The following is a 25,065-nucleotide window of genomic DNA, read 5'->3' as shown; positions in this document are numbered from 1 at the left end:
TGTCTCATTTGTCCATAGGATGTTGTTCCAGAATTGTAATGGCTTTTTTTAGATGTTGTTTGGCAAACTCTAATCTGGTCTTCCTGTTTTTGTGGCTCACTAATGGTTTACATCTTGTGGTGAACCCTCTATATTCATTCTTGTGAAGTCTTCTCTTGATTGTTGACTTTGACACATATACACCTACCTCCTGGAGAGTGTTCTTGATTTGGCCAACTGTTGTGAAGGGGTTTTTCTTCACCAGGGAAATAATTCTTCTGTCATCCACCACAGTTGTTTTCCGTGGTCTTCTGGGTCTTTTGGAGTTGCTGAGCTCTCTGGTGCGTTCTTTCTTTTTAAGAAAGCTAAAACAGTTGATTTGGCCACCCCTAATGTTTTTGCTATCTCTCTGATGGGTTTGTTTTGATTTTTCAGCCTAATGATGGCTTGCTTCACTGATAGTGACAGCTCTTTGGATCTCATATTGAGAGTCGACAGCAACTGATTCCAAATGCAAATGTCACACCTAGAATCAACTCCAGACCTTTTACCTACTTAATTGATAATGAAATAACGAGGGAATAGCCCACACCTGTCCATGAAATAGCTTTTGAGTTGATAGTCCCATTACTTTTGGCCTCTTAAAAAGTGGGAGTCACATATAGAAAACGTTGTAATTCCTACACCGTTGACCTGATTTGGATGTAATTACCCTCAAATTAAATCTGAAAGTCTGCTGTTAAAGCACATCTTGTTTCCTTCATTTCAAAGCCATTGTGGTGGTGAATAGAGGCCAAAATATGAAAATTCTGTCAATGTCCCAATATTTATACACCTGACTGTATATATATACTTTTATATAAAAATATTAATACTTTTAAAATGATAGTATATACCTGCATTAGGTACCATCACAAGAACAACAGTGGACTGTGAAGTGAATAGTGTCACAGAGATGGAAAAGGGGACTATTGTCCATTCATTTTAGATTATGGACTGTCTCTAAGGATTGTATAAAACTATCTAATACTAAGAATATCATACAGTTTGCATCTTATAGAATTGGCACAAAATAAGCAACAAATAAATTAGGTTAAATGTCCTTAGATAGGAATAAGGCTATTATTGCTTAAACAAGTGACAGTGATAAAAATATGATATTTTCTATGTGCTTAGGATAGAATCCGAAACCAGCAAAATAATCCTTATATTAAAGAAAATGACAAAAAAAATAACTGATTAAATAAATACCTTACATTTTCTGTAGGAGTAGTCTCCGTTGTGTTTATTTACTGATAAGTCACTACTTCAGTGGATATCTTTTTTCTTTCTTTTAATTTGCTTTATTTTTTTAAATTTTATTCATTTAGATTTATTTATCTAATATCTATCCCATTCCTATTAAATATTTTTTTTCCATGTAAAATCTAATTGTTTCCTTTAGTTTACTGTATGTTCTAAGCACTCATACTTAATAACATTGTTTACTTTGTAATATTGATTCTAACTGCTGATCATACCAGTTATTTTAATATCACATTAAGATAGATTGACTTACAAGCATATTTTTGCATCCATATTTCTTATTAATTTACCTGCCCCTAAACTTTCTACATACTGTGCTGTTTTTTCATCTCACTATTGTAGTAACAGTATCATAGAAATACACTTTCTTGTCCCTACTTTAACCCTGATTACTCCCATTAATTCCACATTTATACAATGTTCCAAACGTATCCCCATTCTACATCATCGACTTTTCACCTCTTACTTCAAACACTCCCGTATCCCCTTACCCTTTTCTATGTCTCCCAATTTCTTTGCCCACCTCTTTTAACCTCTATTGCATAACCTTACCCAAATTCTACCCCCTTTCCCACACCCCCTCACTACCTCCAAATAACAGATACATTGGTGTAAATGTACTAAAGTGAGAGCTTTTTTAGAAGTGGATATGTTGACCATAGCAACCAATCAGACTCTAGCTATTATCTTCTAGAAACAGTGGTGGCTAACCCTGGCACTCCAGCTGCTGTGGGACTACATATCCCAGCATGCACTGCCACAGTTTTAGCATTCCCTAATAGGAAAACTCTGGCAGTGCATGCTGGGATATGTAGTCCCACAGCAGCTGGAGTGCCAGGGTTCGCCACCACTGGTCTAGAAGGTGCTAGTTAAATGGAAAGTAGAATCTGATTGGTTGCCATGGGCAACATCTCCACTTCCAAAAACTCTCACTTTAGTAAATATGCCCCATTGTGTATGTTTTTACTGAGTTTCACATGAAACCATCTCATAGTTACTCCATACGCTGTACAATCACTCATTCATTATCCCAATAACCTATAATTATCCTATATTATATTTAACACATTGATTTATTAATTTACTGTTTGCTGTCACTCACTGGTGTTATCTTGCATCCCGTTTCAGTCTACACCAATTATTATCACCTTTCTTCTACTCAGGTCCCTCACTCACCATCTATGGATGTTAATCCCTACAGTATGCCGCACTACACTGACCATTCAGATCCGGCAAGCAGAGCTAAATGGCTGTGAATGGCTATGTATAATATTTCTCTACATCCTGTTGGTGAGGAACCAATGTTTCTAGCGCATACACATGATCTCATACTAAAGCCCAGCACATTAGTGCACTTGTAAGTGCAAGTAAAAGTAAAAAGTCATGTCTGATTTGTTGCTTCGACCTATTCCACATCTGCTCTTTTGCAATAGTCTTTTATTTAAATACAAGTTACGTACCTTTTATGAACGCCACTAGTAATATTAGTTTTCATGCTAGAAATCATGAACTCCTTTTGAAATATCTAGGGCGGGCCAACAAAAATTGCTGATGGAGACATACACAGTCAGACTGTGCAGACTCACATATTTTAGCATGTCGTATCGGGAGGGGTGCAGAAAGAGATCAGAGGAGAGTTCCATAGCTTCTCTGCGTTATACGTTTAGGAAGCCGGCGGCCACAATACCGACCGCCGGCTTCCCGTCTCCTCAATCCCGGCTAGGGTTACTTGACAGGTGTCTAAAATCTAGACGCCTGTCATTACCCATACACCGGGAGTCCGGCAGCTGGCATCCCGATCGAAGGGATGCCAGGTGCCGCGAGCGGACAGCTGCGGGGGGGGAGGGTTAGGTTTAGGGCTCCTGGGGTGGACTTAGGGTTAGGCACCCCGCAATGAGTGTTAGGGTTAGGCTAGGGGAAGGGGGGGTTAGGGTTAGGCACCCCAGGGGGGAGGTTAGGGTTAGGCACCCCCCCCTGGTGGACTTAGGTTTAGGGTAGCAGGGAAGGAGGGAGTTAGGTTTAGGCACTTACAGGGGGTTAGGGTTAGGCACTTGGGGGGAGGTTAGGGTTAGGCACCCCTAAGGGAGGGTTAGGGTTAGGAGGGTAGGTTAGGTTAGTTAGTACTTACCTGGGGACGATCAGGATTTCCAGCGCTGTCGGGTTGCCGCTGCCGTGATCTCTTCCTCTGTCGGCCTGACGCTGCCGGGATTCGAACTGCCGGCAATGTGGCCGGCGGTATTACATACCAATTCCCTTCTCTGCCCGCTACTTAATATAACATGTTACTGGGGGGAACAATGGTAGTCCAAAATAATACATCATTAGAAGTCTAAGATTAAAAAAAACAAGTGAAAATGGTAAACACCAACATTATATAATAGATATTACCTGCCACGATGACTTGTGTTATGAAAAAACAAACACCTGCTTTTTACATGGAATGTCTGATTTAACCTAATGTACTGTATATACTCTAAATTAAATGTTTTGCTGCAATGATTTTCTTAAATGGTGAAAATAGTAGAAAATTCTCTCTAGCTTCTTAAATCCTATTTAATGTCTTAACCACATTGTGGAGAGGTCACTTCAACTGCTCAGTTACTCAGATGCTAGCTAGTAGGTTTATATACATTTCATTTCATTTGCAATGTAATGTTGGTGAGTGGTGACCAATTTCTTTTGAAACCCATATCTCACGAGCGCCTGAGTAACACCTGTGACTAAACAAAACCTGCTCAGTAAGGAAGAGGGGGGAATTGCTAACCCCACACAAAATACTACAAGAAAAGCTAACCCCTGGTGTATTACAAATATAGCCAATATGTAGATAAATATATTTATTATTCCATTTGTTAATAACTTATTGGATATCACATATAAAAGAAAAATAGTGATTAAAACAACGTTGCACACATATAATAATAACAATATAAATAAATATGCATTTGTTACATTGAGGTTCTCATAAATGTATCTTGATGTCAAGATCTGTAAGCAATATATATTTTGTTAAATCAGTGTCCTGTATCCAAAAAAAATACACAATTCTTATATCAGATGTAAAAGCAGAAATAGTATCAGATAAATCCGGTAGTCTCATAAAATTGAGTCTTTAAATAAAAATGTACCAGGTGTCAGTCACCAAAACCGCTCAATATTGATGTTATGTTACCTGCGTTTCAAGTTGGGGATGTACTAACCTTGCGGTGTACATACTGCCAGGCACCGCAAAAATAATAATCGCATATGTACTAACATATGCGATTAGTATTGGAAAAGACAGCTCTTGCGATAAGAGCTGCCCTTAGCGAAGCTGTGGACAACGGGTGAGGGGGTCTCCATTTGTCTCCTCTCCCTCCTAACCCCAAAGCTTCCTGCTGGTGACCTCTGCAGGAAGTCCCAGACTCCACCTCCTTCACCCTGCACCTGGAACAAGAATAGGAGGAGAGGTAGGTGGGGGACCCAGGAGGAGCGTGGGCCGGCACACAGGAGGCTGAGGTGAGTGGGGGCCAGTGCTGGGCGATTGAGGGCGGCGAGGCGTTTGGAGCAGGATGCAGTAAGAAGCCCAAATACTTCTATAGGGTAATGCCAGAAAACTGAGTTTTTACCGCATTTTTCCTTTAGTACATCCCGGCCTTAGTCAGAAATATAGAGAAATAGGAAAATGTTACAGCAGGTTCATAGTCTGCCAAACAGCAACACAGTTATTTTAGTGGACCCTCAGGTCAAAGATCCCTAACACTAGTCACCCTCGGGCCTATAACCTGGGTGACTAAATCACCGTCAGTATCAGTTTCCCAGTGTCTCTGCAGTTCTTTTACCAGCCTCACACAGGTGTCTGTAATCAGCTGCCTTTCCAGACTGAAACTTAAGTCCCGTACACACTGGACGATAAAAGTGAACGATATGAAAGATAACTATATCGTTCAATGATATATCGTTCATATCATCCAGTGTGTATGCACTGAATGATCGACGATGCACGCTCCCGCGGGACAATAACAATATCCCCCATCGGTTGAACATGCAGCTCAATCTGGGGATGTTGTTAACGACGTCATGCTGATGACTGCAGCATGGACCCGCTTACCCCCTGCCGTCGTTAGTCATGGCCAACATCGGCTAGTGTGTATACACTTACCGATGTCAGCACCCCCACCGGGCCCCCCACGTCCAATAACGCACATCACACACATTGACTAGTGTGTAGGAGCCTTTACACACACAAACGCTGGCCTGGATCTGACAACCTTAACCATGTAAGATCTATGCTGTCCTTGCCACACACACTATATATATATATATATATATATATGAGGAGAGGGAGATGGGGGACCTAGGAGGAGCATGTGCCGGCACAGAGGGGGCTGAGGTGAGTGGTATGAGGTACAGGTATGTTTATTTTTTTTTAAACATATATATTTTGTAAAATAGTCACAGTGCCCCTTGCAAACAGAAATAGTTCAGTGCTGTGTCACTGCAGTAATTCTTCCTTGCAAAACAAATTAATGTTACTGGTCAACACTGTGGACCTCATTCAGAGCCGCTCGCAATATGCGAGCGCTCACTCTGAATGAGAGCGGCCGCATCTCTAAAATGAGGCGGCCTCCTGGCCACTCACTAAAGCTTTGGGTGGTCACCCACAGCTTAGTGAGCGGCCAGGTTGATGGTCGCGATGGTCAAGACCATCGCGACCATCAGGGCTTGCGACGAGACGCTTGTGGTAGGGTCTCATCTGCTGCAAGCTCCAGTGAGCTTTCAGCTCTATTAGAGTGATGTCAGTGGGGCCGCCCCTAAACGGCAGGCGCTCCGTCGGGAATGCCTCTGTTTGGCAAGCCACCCCCCCGCCCCGTCTACAAAATGGTGCGAGCTGTCGATTGCCAAAGCGACAGCCGCCCCTTTTGTAGTAAGCCCCGGAGCGAGAGAAGCTCGCTCCGGGGCTTGCGCACGCGCAGTGCGGCCGCTGCACGTGCGCAGGGCCTCTACATCGACCCGCTTGCAAGCGCATCGGCGGTTGTGAGTGGGTCTGAATGAAACCTTGTGTGTGTGTATATTTCTTTATCTATTGACTTGCTAACAATATATACATCCCTGTGTCTTCTGTCTCTTTAAATCTAGTCCTTAAGTACATACAGTACACTGGTATTTCCAAGAATCTGACAATGCAGAAACATTACTGATTGACACAGTTCTTTATCATCAGCATGTTGAGCTCATTGAAGCTGATACCATGCTGAGAGATGTACAAATGTTCTGGGAAAAGCTGACTTATATTTAAGGATGGAAAGCTGTCTTAACGAGGAGTCAAGTGACGGTAATTTCACAAACCACACAAACAAATGAGAGGTTGGCATGACAGCTGAGATCTTGGCTCAATTGCCAAGTGAGCACTTAATCGGATGGAATCTGAGTATTAAGCCGGTTCGCCCCTTCACATTCTTCATCCTGACCTCTCCTCCGTGAGCAGCCTAACAGAGATGCTAAACATTATTTGTGTCCTGTGAAATGATGATCTTTCCTACGTGCACATTGACTTGCACCGTTGAACACTTGGATATTAAATGTGAGGATTTATAGAAAAATAAAGCCCTTTTATTTTTTTTTTAAAGAAAAAGTAAGTTACTGTTTACCCTTACTGTAGCTAAATACTCCTATTGTGCTGTTAATTGGCAGATTACCAAGGACCTCATTCAGAGCCGGACGCTATTTGCGGTCACTCGTTCAGAAAAAAGGGATGGCTATTCAAATGAACCGTTCACTCTTTGCGGTCTGTTCACGCCTCAAGGTCTGAACGAGCGAACAAAACTTGCGGTCATTTTTTTGAAAACTACGCTCCCTGGCCGCTCGCATCCTACGTCATGTCCGCTATTTATTAGATTAATCAAGTACATCGACCAGCGTATGAACTGGTCGCTATTCTTGTGGTTGGTTTTTCCTACCGCAATCTTGCGAGCAGTTCAGGCTAAAAGACAACCCAGTGACGTGGTCAATGACGCTGCTGTATTAATTATGCACACCCATAAAACGCCCGTTTTGACCTTTAAGCACGCCTGCGTTCGGATCTCCACTCCCCGTTTTCAAGCACCTTCCCCTGTTACCACCCACAAACGCCTCCTCCTGTCACTCAAAATAGCAGGCATTCGCTATTTAGCGAACAAACGATTTTCGGCCGCACTGACTGGTTCACGAATGCGTATTACGATCCGTACGCATGCGCAGTTGGGCAAACATTGCTCGGAACAAACGAGCGGCCGCTTACGAGTGGCTCTGAATCAGGCCCCATGTTTGCTCAGAAGAACCTCTCTCTTTCTCATTTGCAAAATGCAAAACAGTTGAGTCTGGACACAAATCCTATTTTTTTGGCCCTACTCTCCCCCATTTACCAGGAGTACTTATATTTCTGCCGTAGCGCAGCTTGTGGAGTAAAGGCGGGTATCCACTACCCGATTAAAAAGAGCGATTGAACAATAACGATATCGTTATCATTCGATCGTTCAATAATCGTTCACAAATCAGCCATGAAAATGTCGAAAACGACGAGCGATGTGTGCTACTGCTAGTTGCTTTTTACATCTATCATCGCCCGAAGATGCTGGTCAACTGCCGATAATGACAGATTGCCCATGTTCGGGGATAAGGTAGGGTGCCTACACTGAATGACTGATCATTCAGGGTCTCATTCAGACCCGCTCGCAAGCGCCTATGCACTCGCAAGCGAGTCGATATTGAGGCCCTGCGAATGCGCAGCGGCCGCACTGCGCATACGCAAGCCCCGGAGCGAGAGAGTAATTCTCTCGCTCCAGGACTCACTACAAAAGGAGCGGCTGTCGATGGTGATCATGCAGAGCAAGCGCTCGCATTTTGCAGGCGCCTCTGAATGAGGTTCTCAGTGTAGGCACAGCACAGACTGTGAAACGACTGCATGATTACAATGTCGTAATCATGCAATCGTTTCACAGTCTGCTAGTAGATGTGCCCCATAAGTTGGCAGCATTTGTGGTGGGCCGAAAAGTGCACCAGCGACAGGAAAAGTAGTGCAGGTGGAGGGCCTTACTTGTAGAGCTCAGATATAGAAAATTAACTGAGGGGCTGATACAGAGGTGGGCATTAATGCAATCACAGCTGCAATTTTGAATGGAACACAGCTGCGAAAATATGCTAATGGTTGCAAAGATCACTTGAGCATAGGATCGCCCACTGCTGCCATCTCATCTGCGTGCCACGTGCTTACATGCATAAATACCTGTAACATCGATGCACATCGCACAGCCATCTTATCCTTGCAGCAGGCCCGATCAACACTGCAGTTCTCCTGGCATGCTAAGAGCTCTCATGCAGCTAAAGCAATCGCAATGGCTGATTTATGCACTCCCGTGGAACGGCGATCAAACGGTCAGACACGCCTGTGTTTTTCTGATCACCCCCCATTATCATCCCCAAACGCTGACTACATGTCACTCACGTTGCGAGTGGATCTTCTGTGCGAACGTAATCGCAAAGCAATCGTGGCGTGTGCACATTGCGGCTTATATGCATGCGTAACTGGCAAACAATCGCTCGATCTGTGTAAATATCGCCATTGCGTCCATCTCTGTATCAGGCGCTGAGTGTATGAAGGTGCGTACACACTAGATGATAGAGGAACGACTGTACGATTATGACATTGTAATGGTACAATCGTTCATCTTCCTGTGCAGTGGGATAATGTGCCCACACTGAACGATATGCAGTGGCGTAACTAGGGCAGGGCGAGCGGGGTTCGTGCCCTGGGCGCCGTTGGACCGGCGCGCGGGGGGACACCGCCGGCCACGGTACTGGCCCGCCCGCCCTAGATAGCCAGTGTAGCGCCGACCGCAATGAGTGCGGTCAGCGCTACACATTTGCACAGGACCGGCGCTAGGCTTCCAGCGCCGGTCCTGTGCTGCACGCCTGAGCCCGTTCCCTCCCCCTGAGCGCTTGCCCAATAGCGCCAGGAGGCGGGCTCAGGTTGTGCATAACACACGCATCGCCGCCAGCGCTGGCGGCGATGCGTGTGTTAAACAGCAGCCAATGAGAGGCAGATAGACACTCATTGACTGCTGCAGCACCCACTGCAAGAGCTGGACTTCCGTCCGGCTCCTGCAGTGGGTAATGGGACTGACGTCATGACGTCAGTCCCATAATGCTGAGCGTGCCAGCCCGGGCGGACTGGTGGGCGGGAGCGGCATCGCGGACAGGAGCAGGAGCAGCGTGGAATCAGGTAAGTATATTTTTATATATATTTATTTATTTTTAAACCTATCTGCTCAATGGGGGAGGGGTTGGCTACTACTGGGGGGACATCTACTGGGGGTGCCATTGGGAGGACCTATACTGGGGGGGGCTACTCTACTGGGGACTACTACTTGGGGGGGGACTACCACTGCGGGCATTCTAAAAGGGGCCTAGTATTACTAGAGGCACTGCACTCGGGGGACCTCTACTGGGGGCAATAATAGGAAGGGCCACTACAGGGACCACTGGATAGGGGGGGGGTCACTACTGGGAGCCTGCATCAGGGGGACCACTACTGGGGGCACTGCATGGGAGGGGGGGACACTACTGCTGGGGACACTATATAAGGGGCTTACTGCTAGGGGCACTGCGGGGACCACTACAGAGGGCACTAGATAGGGGGGGATCACTACAGGGTGCCTGCATAAGGGGACCACTACTGGTAAAACTGCATGGGGGGGACTACTGCTGGGGGCACTATATAAAAGGGCACTGCATAAGGGGATACCGCTACTGGGCGCACTGCATTGTGGGGACTGCTACTGGGGGCACTGCATAAGGGGGAACACTACGTGGGGCCCTGCATTTGGGGGGGGCACTACTGGGGGTACTGAGTAAGGGAAACTAATTGGGGGCTGTATAAGAGGGACCACTACTGGGGATACTGTATAAGGGGCACTACTATGGGCCTGCATGAGAGGGACCACAACTGCATACTGGGGGTACTGTATAAGGGGTACTACTGGGGTTAAGGTGCATATGGATAGGAATGTTCAGTTTGAAAATAAAGGGGTGTGTCATGTTGACACGCCCCATTTTTAAGTGACCACACCCATTTTTTGCGCGCGCACATGGGGGGGGGTGGGGGGGCTCCCTTTTCAAATTTGCCCTGGGCTCCAAATACCCTAGTTACGCCACTGACGATATGTCAGGTAATATGTCATTCAGTGCAGATACCCTCCCTCCCTCATCCCAGAACATGCCCATTCTGTCGTTATCGGCAGGTTAGCCGGCATGTTCAGGCGATGATTGTTGTCGAAAACGACCAGCGGGAGCGTGCATCGCTGGTCGTTTTAAACATTATACTGCACGATTACTGAACGATTAATGAGCGATTGAATGATTACGATGTCATAATCGTTCAATCGCTCGTTTTAATCACCCAGTGTGTACGCCCCTTTAAAATTAGTTTATCTGGCTAATGGGCAGCACCACTCTATTCTGTTCTGTGGCGAAACCAGAAAATTTCAAATCTGTCTTTTATCCCATCGATTGGGGAATGCTAATACACAGTAAGCAGCCAATGTTAGATATGCTTGTATGGTTAATGCATGTGATCGGAATGGGTATGAAATACCACCGGCTGCACGGGGGTGCCTAACCCTAACTTCCCCCCCAAGTGCCTAACCCTAATCCCCCCTCTAAGTGCCTAACCCCCCCTTCCCCGCTGCCTAAACCTATGTCCCCCGGGGGGGGTGCCTAACCCTAAGTCCCCCCCGGGGGTGCCTAACCCTAACCCTCCCTCCCCCTAGCCTAACCCTAACCCTCCCGGGGGGGTGCCTAACCCTAAGTCCCCCCGGGAGCCCTAAACCTAACCCTCCCCCCCGCAGCTGTCCGCTCGCGGTGCCCGGCATCACTGCAATCAGGATGCCGGGCGCCGGTCTCCCGGCGTCGGGGAAATGCGGGCATCTACATCTAGACGCCCGGCATTTCCCCTTGCCGGGATATCACAGTCGGGAAGCCGGCTGCCGGTATTTGGGCAGTCGGCTTCCCGATTGCTTCCCATGTGATCAATGTCTATGAGCACAATTATGTATTTGGCATGGATTAAACGCCTTAAACAGATGCTATTTCTCCCACTGACAAAGTGTCCCACAGTGATGTATCTGCACTGAGCGCCAGTTACAATTGGGTTTACAGTACTGTACATGCTGTATGTTGAGTAATGATATTTGAAGAAGGGGAAATGGCTGAATATTTAGCTAAAAGTAAGACACCTTGCAGATACGCAGCAAAAAAGTGATTTGCCCTCCAGCACGCTGTAGCAAAATCCACAAAAAATACTTAAATCCTACATGATAATAGAGATTCAGAGGTATTAGTTACATACATTTGCAAATATTTGAATAAGCGCCAGGCCATTGTCAAGGCTCCTCTATACTGAGGTTCCTAACATTAAGGGGTTCACGTCCAAGAAGCAAGGTACCCCAAAAAATTCCAGCCAAGGACCATCCGCAGGGCATCACACATCCCCATCATCAACAACATCCTCTGGGATGTAAGGTGCAGTCAGGGAGATTGCTAGACTCTTCAGAGAGTCAGTGAGATTGCTGCTATTTTAGGGAGTTCTCCTTTCAATCAGGGAGAGTTGGCAAGTATATGTTTAATAGCGTAACGTCCCCAAGGAAACAGGTGCAAGTTGGAGTGTAGTGGTGAACATCACAATGGCATCACTAGGGAGCTGCTTAGCTATTCTGGTGTCACCCAATCAGATGGTGTCACAAACCTGGGGACATGGCTAAGCGGACACAAGGTAACACCCCCTGTGAGTGCAAACTCTTCTCCATACCACACCATGTATCACTACATGTAGTGACGCTACTGGTGAGCATTACTGACTCACACTGCTGATGTTCTATCTGTGTGGAGTTTGTCTGTTCATCATTTGTCTGGGTTTCCTCCGGGTGCTCAAGTTTCTTTTCACTCTCCAGGAACATACTGGTACAGTTGGTTAATTGGGCAGGAACTGGTGTGAATGACTAAATATTCCCTGTAAAGTGATATGGAACATGTGTACGCTATATAAATAACTGTTAAATAAATTACTAAACAAGAAACCAGTTGCTCTTATGTCTTCAGTACTGTTCTCTAAAACAAACCTGTTCAGCTGGATTAGCAGAGAGAAGAATCTACTGCAAGTGATAGCACCCAGTGACTGTATATTAGGAAACAGCAGTTGCCTTTAACTAGGCAGAAAATGTAACAAGTCCAATCTCATTACAATGATCCAATGCTTTCAGATTGAAATGGCAATTGGCTGCCCGTGCTCCCCATGTAATTAAGGGTCTACATGTGCTGATGGGGGGGGTCATCCGGCATCCTCATTTTTAAATCTGTTGCATTGAATCCAATAAGATATTGATTGTCTAAACCCTGCCTATTGGCTGAGAATTCTGCTCATTGGTAATTATCTTATACGTTAAAGACTTACTACCAATCTGAATCTTAAATGCTTAATATTCAATCCTTCATCATACACAAATAAAACATTTTGGGGCTTATTTATCACAATCCGCATCTCAGATGATAAATTTGCCCAATATCGCAATGCGATATTTGAATACATTATTATTATTATTATCCTTTATTTATGGCACCACAAGTGTTCTACAGCGCCTTACATAGTACATAAAACTAATAAGTGAACAAAAAAAAAAACAACTAACTTACAGTACAGTGAAGGACATTATGGGCCTGATTCAGAGCCGTTCGCTATTTGTGGTCGTTCGTTCAAAAACAAGGGGTGGCTATTCAAATGATCCGTTCGCACATTGCAGTCTGTTCCCACCTCTAAGTCAGAACGAGCGAGCAAAACATACGCTCGTTTATTTGATAAAAACGCCCCCTGACCGCACGCACCATACGTCATGTCCGCTATTTATTAGATTAATCGAGTACATCGTACAGCGTATGAACTGCTCGCTATTCTTGTGGTTGGTGTTTTCAACCGCTATTTTGCGAGCAGTTCTGAGTTAAAAAAAAACAAGTGACGTGGTCAATGACGCTGCTGTATTAATTATGCACTCCCTTAAAACGCCCGTTTTGACCTTTAAGCACGCCGGCGTTCGGATCTCCACTCCCCGTTTTCAAGCACCTTCCCCTGTTACCACCCACATACGCCTCATTCTGTCACTCAAAATAGCAGGCCCTCGCTATATTGCGTACCAACGATTTTCGGCCGCACTGACTGGTTCGCGCATGCGTACTAAAAACCGTACGCATGCGCAGATGTGCGAACATCGCTCGGAACGAGCGTACTGCCGCTAGCGAGTGGCTCTGAATGAGGGCCTATATACATTGCTGCAATAGTGATTAAAACACTCACAATAAGCAGCAGGGAGTTGGCAGAGACATGTTAGGTTGCGCTTACGAGGAGTATTTTTTTAATGTAAATTGCTTCTCGGACGTGAACCCCTTAATTTTAGGGACGCCAGTAGAGAGGAGCCTTGACAATGGCCTGGCGCTTATTCATAAATTTGCAAATGTATGTAACTAATACCTCTGAATCTATATTATCATGTAAGATTTAAGTATTTTTTGTTGATTTTGCTACAGTGTGCTGGAGGGCAAATCCCTTTTTTCTGTATTCAGTGTAAACCCCGCCCAGGGCCAGATTAACAATGAGGCAGATGGAGCTACAGCTCCAGGCCTCCACATACAAATAGGCCCATTGTCCTGACAACATGATGTTGACTGGCCATCTGCTCTCCACACGCTCAGCCATAAATCATAAGTAGTAAAATTCTATTCTATTTACCTCACAAAATAAAGCATTTTTTTCTTTACATATTTAGTGAGACATTGAGGCTGAGAGTACACGCCCACATGGCACTGGCCTCACCCACACAGCACTGGTCACATCTCCTCTGCTTCTCATAATAGGCCCTTGTTCATTTTCAGCTCCAGGCCCATGTGGCCATCAATCCGGCCCTGACCCCGCCCTATACAAGCACCTGTGCTATGTCATTAAGCTGATATGAGCAACCACCATACTTTTTGTTTGCAGTCCTGAGAGGCATGAAGGGAGTCAGCATTGGGAGGATGTGCTGATCCTTATAGTGCCAGGTGGAGGTTTCTGGGGTACCTCCAAGGTGAGTCAGCTCTCAGCTTATACATGTGCTGTTATTATGCAGTACACTAATTTGTAATTATATGACCCAGAGTGGGTGCTACTATTATGCAGCAATAATTATTTTGGGGTGAGCGTTTGGGAGTGGGGCCCCCGGAGTTGTTCTGTCTGGACCTTTTTCAGGGCATCACCAGTTAATATACATAGATATTTTTTATCGCTCTTCTAATTGTTTGATTATTAGTTATGTCATTTAAATTTTTTTACATTTCATTTACACTTATTGATTTATCTTTACTCATCTATCCTTTACACTTCACTATCACCTTTTTTCCCCTTTTCATGTGATGCCCTGTTGATGGTCCTTGGCTGGAATTTTTTGGGATACCTTGCTTCTCGGACGTGAACCCCTTAATGTTAGGGACGCCAGTATAGAGGAGCCTTGACGATGGCCTGGCGCTTATTCATATATTTGCAAATGTATGTAACTAATACCTCTGAATCTCTATTATCATGAAGGATTTAATTATTTTTTGTTGATTTTGCTACAGTGTGCTGGAGGGCAAATCCATTTTTTTCTGTGTTCAGTGTAAACCCTGCCCTTTACAAGCACTGTGTTATGTCATTAAGCTGATATGAGCAACCACCATACTTTTTGTTTGCAACCTTGCAGATCAGCATTTGTTGCAGTTGTACATTTGGTGTACCATGGAAAAGGTACACAAAAATGGGTCACACAAAGTAAGCGGCGTGTTCCCTGTTATGGGTGTTCTGAAATAGCTTCATTATCTGTAGCTCTGAAAATCAAATCTCACCGCTGGCAGCGGCCACTTTATTGAAAATAGATGAACAATGCGATTTACCACTTAGTAACGTATCTGTCTCATTTTATAATCTGATGAGATTTTAAAAATAAGCCTCTTTGGATAAAGATATTTACACAGCAGTCCATGGAGCCAGTAGTTCAAGCACTTAACTGACAATTTTTAAAAAAAAAAATTGCTCCAAAATTGTCATTTTTTTATGAGTGAATTATGTGAGGAAAATCCATTTTAACTTATCCAAAATGATTTAATAAAAAAAAGTAACTTTTTTTAGATTTGTAAAAAAAGTAATAGTTTTTTCAAACATCAGAACCACCTTCGGGACTTTGGAAACATCGCAATCATTGCAATGTTCAATTTGAGACCGGTTTCAGGCTCCAGGTACACTAGGTGGATAAGGGGGGAGGGATATAATCACCTTTTTCCCAGCGGCTGCTTATCTTTGCAGCAGCTGGGTGGGGTCCTGCTTTGCGGACCGATCAGTGATCGGCAGTAGAGCAGACACAGTGGGAGGGGGTGCAGGCGAGGTTGCTGCTAGATCCTAGTTGGAGAAAGGACCTCTCTGACGTTGCAAGCATGTGACCGCTGCAGAAGGGCCAGAACGCTCCAGTGTTACCATCGACTTGGGCCTAGAGGGGTGAATATATTTTTATGGCGAACGTAGCAAGCCACCGTACCCGAAGCGCGGTGAGAAAAGCGAGCCCGCGAGGGGCCACTTTTGGCCCCCTGTTCTGATCCTTGCCCCTCCCCCTTTGGTCATGGGTCACGTGGGTGTGACATCAGAGGTCCTTTGCAACACTCAATTCTAGACCTAACCAGACAGGCAAGCAGAGGGACCGGAAGATTCCCGTCCTGGATTCGCCCTCATGTTTATCTGATTGGTCGAAATTTTGCAACCAGAGCAGATAAAGAACTGCCTGGTGTGGTCAGAAAATTACCACCATGCCAGGCAAGTGGTTAATTACATTTCTAGAGCACAATACACCCTCAGAGCAAAATAGTCTAATAGCATTTTATCCCTCTATAAGGGGTAGATTTACAAAAACTTTTAAAACAGACAGGTGGTGGTGTTGCCCATAGCAACCAATCAGATTCTAGCTAACATTTCTCTATTGCATTCTAGAAAATGATCTGATTGGTTGCTATGGGCAACGCCATCCCTTGTCTGTTTTAGAAGCTTTTGTAAATCTACCCCTAAGGGGTCTATTTACTAAGCAGTGTTAGGAGACAAAAAGTGATAAGAAAGTGATAAGGTGCCAGGCCAGCCAATCAGCTCCCAACTGTCATCTCACAGGCTGTGTTTGAAAAATGACAGTTGGGAGCTGATTGGCTGGCACCTTATCACTTTTCACTCTGTCTCCTAACACTGCTTAGTAAATAGACCCCTACATCTTCTTGGCTATTATGCACGTTAGATGTCAAAGTTACTGTCTCATAGGATTGTTTTGAGTCTTCCACTAAAAACTTCCTTTATCTATTTATTTGTTTTAATTATGAATGGGTGTGGCTGATTTATTTACCATTAAGCAGAACACGGGCAGTCCATATATGGACAATGTAAGAAATTCATCCCCAAACTTACAAGTTGAAGAAGAATGGTGCCAGTTTGCAAACAAGGCTGATGAAACTTGTTTCTACCTTTTCATTGTTTATTCATTGGGACCTTTGGTTTCAGTGAGTTAAGGGACCCATACACCAGCGACGGATCTCCGTGATCCTGTGATGCCCAGTTGCAGGATCAATGAAGTCCATCATTGTTAGATTTCACTGATTTGCCGATCGCGATCAAAATATGATCATGATTTGCAAATCGGTGAAATTTAACATGTGTAATTTCATCAATCCTCCGACAGATCGCGGTAATCGATAGCCGCCAGTTGGCATTTCAGACCGACAGTTTGGCATTTCTGATCGAATCGCAGGATTGCGCAACCTGACGGTAGGTGCATGGGGGCCTTAAGACAAGTAGAAGTAGTCAGGACTGTTCCTGGGCCTTTTACAACTTGAGGCATTGTTGCTGGTCCACCACTGAATAGTGCATAACTGGTTTTCTTTCATGCTACATGGCCTTTCATCTTCCCTCTCTCTCCTCCCGTCACTACTGCCTCTCCTCCAAATTACATGAAGAGAGCGCCGGTTCAAATCCTGACAGGGACTGTCCAACAGGATCAAGATCCCGACGGAGGCAGGTAAGTACCCTAACCACCCCTGTTCCCCCCTACCCCCCCTTAGTGGTGCCTAACCCTAACCTCCCCCCTAGTGCCTAGCCCTAGCCTCCACCCTAGTGCCTAACCCTAACCTCCCCCTAGTGCCTAACTCTAACCTCCACCCTAGTGCCTAACCCTAACCTACCCCAGGGGGTGCCTAACCCTCGCCTCCCCCCTAGTGCCTAACCCTAACCTCCCCACTAGTGCTTAACTCTAACCTCCACCCTAGTGCCTAACCCTAACCTACCCCAGGGGGTGCCTAACCCTAACCTCCCCCCTAGTGCCTAACCCTAACCTCCCCCCTAGTGCCTAACCCTAACCTCCCCCCTAGTGCCTAACCCTAGCTTCCACCCTAGTGCCTAACCCTAACATCCCCCTAGTGCCTAACTCTAACCTCCACCCTAGTGCCTAACCCTAACCTACCCCCGGGGGTGCCTAACCCTAACCTTCCTCCTAGTGCCTAACCCTAACCTCCACCCTAGTGCCTAACCCTAACCTACCCCCGTGGGTGTCTAAACCCTTACCTCCCCCCTTACCGCTCCCTAACCCTAACCTCTCCCTTGGGGTGCCTAACCTTAACACTGCCCCCTAGGAGTGCCTATCCCTAATTCTTCCCCCAAACCTAACCCTGCTAGACTCCCTAATCCTAACTCTCCCCCCCAGCGGCTAACACTAAGGGCGCCCTGGATTTACGTTTGTTCGGCATGTCATTCTCGGCGTACCGGCGTCGGGATTATGATAGTCATCGCTATTTTGACGCCTAGCATAACTCCCTAGCTGGCATTCCGCTGACGGGATTGTGACCGGCGGCCATCAGATGACTACATCCCCACATAATGTATGTGGGTTTTGAGGTCACCATACGCCAGATCCTGTATTGAGTGTGCAGTGACAGCTGAAGAGTGGAATAGCATTTTGGGAGCCTGAATCTGTCCTTGAAAAACTGAATTCTATCCTTCATTTCATCGGAACCAGCTCTGTCAGCTCTGTATCAGCTCTGTATCACCCAGTAACCAATGTCTATTCCTGGAACTTTTCAAACATTTAAAAAAAAATGCCTCCTATGTGACAAAGCACCTGCTGCCACCACTAAAGTCATTTCTATTGTGCAGTGATGTGCGTCACAGAATGCATAGACTTTGTTTTCATTATTTATTGAATGTCAACATTTCAATTGAAAAATAACATTTTAAGAATATACTGTTTATAAAATAATATTGATAAAAAACTCAAATAAAAAAATATTCTTCAATTCCCCTTTTCCTCAACAGGAACTGAACTCTTGTCAAAGGCCATGTTAAGCATTCGGTATATCGGCTAACCATACAGGTACTTTTCAGATCGTCCTGATTATTCTCACTGTTTTTACATACTGTAGGGGCTTGTGCAGTAAGAGAAGTTTGCACTTTGAATGAGGCCCATAGCATTGCAACATACTCAGGGGCGGGCCCATGTGCAGCCTCCGTTTGGGCAACGAGGTTTAAAATAATGGTTCTCTGGGAGGATGGGGTGGACGGGGTGGGGGCTGCTGATCTGGTTATGGGGATGTCAAGAGGATGTTCCCCCGGGACAGGACCCTAAATGTGCACCGCCGGGAATGATCTGCCATGGTCCGGATCCTGGAGAACTGTCAGCTGCTGCTGGGAAGGACCAGCCTACTGAACTGCCACCAAGGAAAGCTGGGAGAGCCGGAGGACCTTAAAGGAAGACCCAATTGGCTGAGGGATGCCATGAGGAGTGCCCGCAGAACAGAAGACCCCGGGAGGAGATGTGTGCTGCCGGAACTTGAAGAGGAGCCTTTCCAGTAAAAAGTTCAGCTCCGCTGCTGCCTTGAGGGATCCTGGTTGAGAGGAAGACCCCGCACATAAGACAGAGCAGACTGCTGGCCAGCCGCAGGCAATGAAGGGGACACCCCCAGAAGAGGAGAGAAGATCACCACCCACCGACGGGACCGCTGAGCCGCTGGATTGTAACAGCGCTGCTGTCATGGACAAGGCAGAGTGCTGCTGCTGCATAGAGCCGAGCCTCCCCCGGCATGCAGAGCAGCACTCAGAAGACTGCGGAGAGGTAAGTATAATATAAATATGGGTGCAGGGTGTGCAGTGTGGCCCTCCTGGACCCAGGGGCCCATGTGCACCGCACACCCTGCACCCATTATAAATACACCCCTGAACATACTATATTAGCAGTCAAGTTTGTGATGTTTATGCAGAAACCCAGTGAAAATATAAAACATATGGGGCCTGATTCAGACCCGCTTGCGTGTGCACGAGCACCGGAGCGAGTGAGAACTTCACTTGCTCGGGGCTCGCAGCAAAACGGGGCGGCTGTCGATATTGATCGACAGCTCACCCCGTTTTGTAGGCGGGTCGGGGTGTTGGCTGCACAAACAGAGGCGTTCCCGAAGGAACGCCTGCCGTTTGTGGGCGGCCCTACTGACATCACACGTGATATCAGTAGTGAACTTCCTGCTCTATTAGAGCAGGAAGTTCACTGGGGCTTGCGGAGGACGAGACAAGGGTCTCGTCATAAGCCAGATGGTCGCGATAATTGTGACCATCACCAGGCCACCCACATAAGCTGTGGGTGGTCACCCACAGCTATGCGAGCGGGCAGGAGGTGGATTTCTTTGTTTTTAAATCCGCCCTGATTCCTAGCGAACGCTCGCAAATAGTGAGCGCCTCTGAAACAGGACCACAGTTAGTGACTGTCGCAGTCACAGGGACAACTATTCGGCTGCGACGTTTGCATACTGTATTTTATTCTATATAACTGATGCTGCGTACTACTATACTCATTCACTGTACTGTACTTCATTTCTGTTTTGCAGTGATGTGCGTCAGAGTGCATAGACTTTGTTTTAATTATTTATTGAATGTCAGTAGTTCACTTGCAGAGCAATCTCAAATGAACATTTTAAAAAATATTCTGTATATCATATAATATTGATAACAAAATCAAATTCTAAATTATTCTTCAATACATCCGTCCTCAACAGGAACGGAACTCCAGTTGAAGGTCCATATTAAGCACTGAACATACCACTAAGGCGCAGCATCCAACTGTAATCATGTGCTGCACACCTCCCTTTCTGATGGCCCCAGTTATTCTCACTGTTATTGAATAGGGGCCTGTGCAGTATGAGAAGCTCGCGCTTTCAATAAGGCCGCTGTCTGTGTCATTATTGCAAGCAAAAACATAGTGTATTGTAAGCTGTTAGAGGATATGTCATCATTTAACTAGAGTACAAGGCAGGAGCGGTTTGGGATGGAAAACCAGCCTGGGAAATTTCTGGAATCAGCCCTTATGGGGGCGGGTCTGTGGAGGGGGCAGGGTCTGTGGAGGAGGGCAGGAGACTCCCTTGTTTTAGGGCCTGGAGGGGCTTTTGCAAGCCACTGAGGGGAGCAGGGTCGGCAACAGAAATCTTGGTGAATGATTCACTCTTTTTGTGGACCCCCATCCCTCTGCACTAGGTACAGGCCAGTCAGTTTGAAAGTTTTTTTTCTTACCTCTATGGCAGTTTCTCTGCAACGGGAATCTCTAAAGAATTGAGCCTCCCTGGGCAGCGTCTTCAGCCCGTATTCACTATTCATGTAGATTTATTTATTTATTAACAGTTTCTTATATAGCGCAGCATATTCCGTTGCGCTTTACAATTGGAAACATTGATAGAACAAAACAGGGTAATAACAGACAGACATAGAGGTAAGAGGGCCCTGCTTGCAAGCTTACAATCTATAGGATCACACTGTCTAGAAGATGCCTGTTTACAAAAAAATATAACCAATATCATCATCATAGTCATGTAATTTGTAGTAACAGAAGTGTTTGTGCAGGGCAAAATGTGAATTTCCCTGATCAAACAATTTCTGTGTTTTTCCAGGCCCCCGTTACTCCAGACCCCCTTACGTCTCTCCATCCTCAGGCCCCCTGTGGTTCTCCAGGCCCCTTGTGGTTCTCCAGGCTGCCTGTGTCTCTCCATCTCCAGGCCTCCATGTCTCTCTCCAGGACCCCATATGTCTCTCCAGGACCTCCTGCGTCTCTCCATACCCAGGCCCACCTGTAGCTCTCAGACTCATTCCCCCAACCCCAGTGTGTCTCAATCCCATTCCCCATCCCCATTCCCCAGCCCCAATGTGTGTCTCAACCCATTCACCAGCCCCAGTGTGTGTCAACCTCATTCCCCAAAGCCCCAGTGTGTGTCTCAACCCCATTCCCCAGCCTCATTCCCCCAGCCCCAGTGTGTGTCAGCCTCATTCATTCCCCCAGTCCGTGTGTCCCAGCCCCTGTGGACCCCAGCCCAAATGTGTGTCAGCCTCATTCCCAACAGCCTGTGTGTCTCAGCAGCCCCTGTGTACCCCAGCCCTATTCCCACCAGCCCATGTGTCTCAACCTTACCCCACCCCCAATGTATGTCAGCCTCATTTCCACCAGCCCCTGTGTGTCTCAACCTTGCCCCCCAATGTATGTCAGCCTCATTTCTGCCAGCCCCTGTGTACCCCAGCCCCATTCCCCAGCCCCAATGTGTGTCTCAGCCCATTCACCAGCCCCAGTGTGTGTCAACCTCATTCCCCAAAGCCCCAGTGTGTGTCTCAACCCCATTCCCCAGCCTCATTCCCCCAGCCCCAGTGTGTGTCAGCCTCATTCATTCCCCCAGTCCATGTGTCCCAGCCCCTGTGTACCCCAGCCCAAATGTGTGTCAGCCTCATTCCCACCAGCCTGTGTGTTTCAGCAGCCCCTGTGTACCCCAGCCCTATTCCCACCAGCCCATGTGTCTCAACCTTACCCCACCCCCAATGTATGTCAGCCTCATTTCCACCAGCCCCTGTGTGTCTCAACCTTGCCCCCCAATGTATGTCAGCCTCATTTCTGCCAGCCCCTGTGTACCCCAGCCCCATTCCCCAGCCCCAATGTGTGTCTCAACCCATTCACCAGCCCCAGTGTGTGTCAACCTCATTCCCCAAAGCCCCAGTGTGTGTCTCAACCCCATTCCCCAGCCACATTCCCCCAGCCCCAGTGTGTGTCAGCCTCATTCATTCCCCCAGTCCGTGTGTCCCAGCCCCTGTGTACCCCAGCCCAAATGTGTGTCAGCCTCATTCCCACCAGCCTGTGTGTCTCAGCAGCCCCTGTGTACCCCAGCCCTATTCCCACCAGCCCATGTGTCTCAACCTTACCCCACCCCCAGTGTATGTCAGCCTCATTTCCACCAGCCCCTGTGTGTCTCAACCTTGCCCCCCAATGTATGTCAGCCTCATTTCTGCCATCCCCTGTGTACCCCAGCCCCATTCCCTCCAGCCCATGTGTCTCAACCTTACCCCATCCCCAATGTGTGTCAGCCTCATTTCCACCCTCCCCTGTGTGTCTCATCCTTGCCCCCCCATGTATGTCAGCCTCATTTCCACCAGACCATGTGTATCAACCTTACGTCCCCCTCCCAATGTATGTCAGCCCATCTCCACCAGCCCGTGTGTCTCAACCTTGCCCCCCCATGTAAGCCTCATTTCCTGCCATCCCACCCTGTTGTACAGCCACCACCGCCATCATCACCACTTACTTGTATGCAGGTCCGTTGCTTGTCTCGACAGCCACAGCGTCAATGTGTGCTGTCTTCATGGAAGTAGGTAGGGGCTGGGAGTTGGGCCGGGCTGCAGAAGGGCTGGACAGAGGCGGAGCCATCAGTGGTGACTGACCAGCTCCGCAAAGACTATTGGGAGGAGCCAGAAACTCCCCCGGCCCGTCAGCCTTTTTTTTGCCAGTAGGGTTTGCGTAGAGTTGCCCGATCAGAGCTAGGTAGGTAAGTGCAGGGCAGTGGTGTAGGTAAGTGCAGGGCGGCTGCCAGACACTGTGGGGACCGGCCTAGCGGGACCAGCCCGGTGTCCCGGTGGCCCAATACGCCACTGGTACAAGGGGTATATTTACAAAAGTGCGGGTTTTTAGAAGTGGGGAGGTTGCCCTTAGCAACTGATCACATTATAGCTGTTATCTTCTAGAAGGTGCTAGATAAATGATAAGTAGAATCTGATTGGTTGCTATGGGCAACATCTCCACTTCTAAAAACCGGCACTTTAGTAAATATACCCACTAATCTCAGCATGAAAACATCTTATTTTACTAAAGACTTTGCTTGTGACCAGTGGTGTCACTCACCCTGTAGTGCACACAGCGAAGTGGGTATGTGCATCACCTTGTGGTTAGGAAGCATGGCTCTTTGGCCCGAACCCCTGTTTTAGAAACTCCGGGGGTCCGGAGATGCGGAGTGCCCCCCGGAGCCCAGCCTGTGTGCAGTGCCGGCTCCCTTACTGTGTCTGGAGCCAAGTGCTGCATGTAATGCTACAGTGCAGCACCCAGCTCCTGTCACTGAGGGGGAGTCGGCACTTTGGTGTCATGATGGGTGACACCCGGGTGTGTGGCCTGCAGGAAAAATCCCTGTGCACTGCTGCTATGGTGGTTTGCCATACTCTACATCTGCAAATTTATAGCATCTTCTTCCACGAGCAGCAGATTTGTTTATACTATACAGTAGGTGATAGGCCCGCCTGTCGGTGCTTGCTATAATGCAGTGTTTATTCACATGTGCAATGAGGTTTAGCAAAAGCGACATCTGGTGGACATAAAACAGTATTACACTCTTCGGCGTCTCAGTATACTGTGCTGCGACTGAATATGTTTTGCTCCCACTGAATGCTCCCACACAATCCGTCTTGATGCGTGTGTATGACACGAGACTAGCTAATTGTGCTACATGTCGTATGGATGCTAGATAAGTAAGGACACATCTGTATACTTGAGAATAATCAATTACTCATCATCACTAGATATGTGCACCGACCCCTGTGTTTTGGTTTTGGATCTGGATCCCCATGGTTTTGGATCTGGATTGGTTTTGACAATACCTCACCTCTGTGTTTTGTTTTCGGATCTGGATTTTTTCTTAAAAAATCATAAAAACAGCTAAAATCACATAAAATGGGCCTGTTTTTGTTCCTACTGTATAATTAACCTTAATAACATTTATTTCCAGTAATTTCCAAACAATTTCGACCACCTCACAATATTATTTAATTAATCTAGTTAAAGCCAAAAGGTTGCATCCAGCTAGCTGGCTGACTAAGCTAAGTGACACAGTGGGTGGCACTAACATGTGGCAGTTCAGTTTCTAATTTCCAACACGGATACAGTGTGTTATACAGTGTGGGTTGGATACACCAATAGTGCACTGACTGTGACAGCAGTGTCGGCAGAGCGGGGTTGCTGATGGTGTCCTCAGTACATGGAATGGCAGTGCTGCGGTGCTGGCAGTGTCCTCAGTGAAGGGCACTTGTGATTTCGGCAGTGCGGGTGTGCCAGCGATGTCTTTAGTGCTGGTTTTCTGGCTGTGTCGGCAGTGTGGGGGTGCCAGCGGTGTCTTTAGTGCAGGCTTGCTGGCTGTGTCAGCAGTGCGGGGGTTCCAGCGGGGTGCCGGCAGTGTCAGGCAGTGAGGGATGGCGGGTGCCATCTTCTTTTTCCCTCTCTGTGTGCATTTTCAATGGGCCTAGCGCTGATTGGCTGAGAGCTGTGACAGACAGCTCTCTCAGCCAATCAGTGTTAAGCCCGCTCAAAACAAAACCTTGCGACCCGACAGCGGGGGTCGCGAGGTTTTGCCTCGGGT

This window comes from Taudactylus pleione, unplaced genomic scaffold, assembly GCF_031769625.1.
Source record: "Taudactylus pleione unplaced genomic scaffold, aTauple2 ptg000321l, whole genome shotgun sequence".
Lineage (NCBI taxonomy): Eukaryota > Metazoa > Chordata > Amphibia > Anura > Myobatrachidae > Taudactylus > Taudactylus pleione.
Note: the sequence above shows the minus strand (reverse complement) of the source record.